Consider the following 3699-nt stretch of genomic DNA (forward strand, 5'->3'; position numbering starts at 1 on the left):
TTCCATATATACAATATCGATACAAAAGTGTTGAATATCTATTTTTGATTAGCCTATGCAATTTAACATTTTTAGAAGAAGAAAGACACGTGATTGTTATGTAGATTTTCAATTTCGATAAAACCTTCCATGTATACAATATGTGATCAAGTGTTGAATATGTAATTTTCATTATGCAATTTAATATTTATAAAAGAAATACATTTAATTTTTATCTATTTACAAACAACCATCAGTACTTATTATATCTTAGCTTCTCGTCAGCTGTCTCTTTCTTTTATTTTACAAGACACCATCAGACACACACACTCTCTCTCTCTCTCTCTCTCTCTCTCTCTCTCTCTCTCTCTCTCTCTCTCTCTCTCTCTCTCTCTCTCTCTCGCACACACACAGACACAAGAGTAGAATCCATATATCCAATTCTCATTCTGCACTTTAAAATTTCTGGAAAATTTTTTTTATCTTAATTATGTTTATTAACAAAGAACCATTAGAACATATCTTAGCCTCTCATACTCTGCCTCTTCATTTTATTCTACCAGACACATTCTCACACACACACACACACACACACAAGAGTAGGATACCTACAAGATCCTAGATGAAAGGATGCTTAGGGCGTAAAGGGACATTATGGAAACGTCGGTAAAAGGAACAGTGTCTCCTCTTATTTGAAGTTTCCTTTGAGATGCATGTTTATCCTTGGCCTTTCCCTGCTCGCCTATTCTCTTTCAGGCATCCAGAATCCTTTTGAGAGAGAGAGAGAGAGAGAGAGAGAGAGAGAGAGAGAGAGAGAGAGAGAGAGAGAGAGAGAGAGAATTTTAAGGAAAAGGGATTGATAGAGTAATCAAAGATAATTGGTAATACTATAAAGGGATATTTTTTCCAATTATGTGTTTAATCCCCCAAAATACTGAATTTAAATTCAAACGCTTAGTGCCAATTCATGAAAATAAAAACTGACAATGGATCCCATGATAGGCCTAACGTTTCTTAATCCTTTTCATCAATAGTTTCATCACATAATCTTTTAGATCATTCATACCAGGTAACTAGTTTCATTCTCATTGAATTTATGAAGCAATTTTTAAACATTGCCATTATTGCACTGGAATTGTTCAGTAGCCACTTTCCTCTTGTTAAGGGTAGAAGAGACTCTTTAGCTATGGTAAGCAGCTCTTCTAGGAGAAAAACACTCCAAAAGTAAACCATTGTTCTCTAGTCATGGGTAGTGCCATAGTCTCTGTACCATGGTCTTATAATGTCTTGGGTTACAGTTCTCTTGGTTAAGGGTACACTCAGGCACACTGTTCTGTTTTGTTTCTCTTCCTCCATGTTTAGTTGAAGTTTTTATAGTTTGTATAGGAAATAGTTTTCCTCGTTACTTTCCTCACCGGGCTATTTTCTCTGTTGGAGCCCCTGGGCTTATAACATACTGCTTTTTCAACTAAGGTTGTAGCTTAGCAAGTAATAATAATAATAATAATAATAATAATAATAATAATAATAATAATAATTTCCTTATATTTTCATACCTCCCTTCAGCCAATGCGTGTTATCACCCAAAGATTAATCAACCATTTTACTCAGCAGGATTATTTGCACAACATTTTTAATATGATCACTTTAGATAAAGCTCTTTTGCAGCTCAATGCTTTTCATCGACATTAATGCTAGAAATATTTTTCTAAATCAGGATTTTTCTTGCAAGTATCTTTTCCGGCCCTTATCACCCATAGCTCATAAATCATTAGATTTTATTTTTTTCATTATTTATAAGTCATAAATTTCTAAATCTATTTCAAAATACAAATATCTATTTATAGATTTATCCCTTGTAACTTCGTATCAGTCTCTCCTAATAGCGTTGTATCAAGGTGCTTTCAACATATATCCTGTGTGGGCGTGTGTGTGTGGGTGTACGTAGGCGTGGGTTTGGACGTAGACCTGGGAGTGAGTGTGGGCGTTGGTGTGAGTGTATGTGTGGTTGTTGTTTTGCTTGGAATGCCTCCTTGACTTACTATATTTGTTAGCTATTTACTTAGACATCTTCAACTTTTCTAAAAATTTCCCTTACGTTTTCTATGTTACGTTTCGTGGAAGTTTTTACATTTTAACGATGATAATGATAATAATGATAATAATGATAATGATGATGATAATAATTAATAATAATGATAATTATTAATAAGTAATAGTAATTAATAAATAATTAGTAATAATTACTAATTAATGATTAGTAGTTAATACATCATTAATAATTATTAATTGATGACAAAAATCAATAATTAATCATTTATAATTTGTAATTTATAATTTATAATTAATAATAATAATAATAATAATAATAATGATAATAATAATAATAATAATAATAATAATAATAATAATAATAGAAGGTTTTACTTATGTGGAGTTGAGATTTTGAATTGTCCTTAATTTGGTCCCCTTTATAAAGTTCAGATTTTCAATATATATGAAAAACCGAGCCCACGTCCTTAAGATGAGAAATTGCATTTCTTTTATTTTTCTTCTTATTTAACATTTGCACTCCATAGCTTTAGATAATTTTGCTGTTAGCCAATTATTATTATTATTATTATTATTATTATTATTATTATTATTATTTTTAGTATTATTATTATAATTATTATTATTATTGTTATTATTATTATTATTATTATTATTATTATTATTATTGTTTTTATCTATATTATTATTATTATTATTATTATTATAATATTATTATGATTATTATTATTATTATTATTATTATTATTATTAGTATTGTTTTTATCTATATTATTATTATTATTATTATTATTATTATTATTATGATTATTATTATTATTATTATTATTATTATTATTATTATTATTATTATTATTATTATTATTATTATTATTTTTAATATTATTATTATTATTATTTCTTGCTAAGGGACAACCCTAGTTGGAAAAGTAAGATGCTATAAGCCCAAGGGCTCCAACAGGGAGAGTATCCCAGTGAGAAAATGAAATAAGGAAGTAGATAAGCTACAAAAGACGTAAGGAACAATTTAAGTAAATCGTTCATGTATTAACTATTATAATTTATGATGCCCTAACCGTGGCTATCATATTAAGGAAAATTAAATGGTTTTTCCGCATAAGTAATATATAAAATACCTATTTACAGAATTTCTTGATATATCTACTACTGTCTCATGATTTGTTTTCATTTATGTGTGGGAAAAATGGGCGAATAACTTGATTGATTTCTCTTTGCTTTGTTTTATCTATTAAATCAAAATATTTATAGTACAGTCACAAATGGTTTACCTAGTAGGCAGGGTTTAAACTTTTAAAGTAATTACCTTAGTTTGAAGTAATTTTCATGGTTCCAAGGTAATTTTTCGGTAATTTCGATTTTATGAGCTTAATATTTAAGGAAATAAAAAAAAAAAAAAAAGCTTCAAGGTAATCTAAAGTAAAAGGCAGCAAGGTAATGGCTGCACGGCACATGGTAGAGTTTACACCCTGTTAGTGGCCTACCTAACATGATTTAACTTTCAAAATGGATTCAAACTCACATTTCTTTTCCTTACATTATTCTATCTTAAGAATCAAAATTCCCTGTAACAGTCACAAATGCTTCACATAGGACCTAACTTGCATTCACTTTCATCAATACATCAACCATGAGTTACTAATCAGCTTA

Source organism: Palaemon carinicauda, chromosome 37 (genome assembly GCF_036898095.1).
Source record: "Palaemon carinicauda isolate YSFRI2023 chromosome 37, ASM3689809v2, whole genome shotgun sequence".
In the NCBI taxonomy this organism is placed as follows: Eukaryota; Metazoa; Arthropoda; class Malacostraca; order Decapoda; family Palaemonidae; genus Palaemon; species Palaemon carinicauda.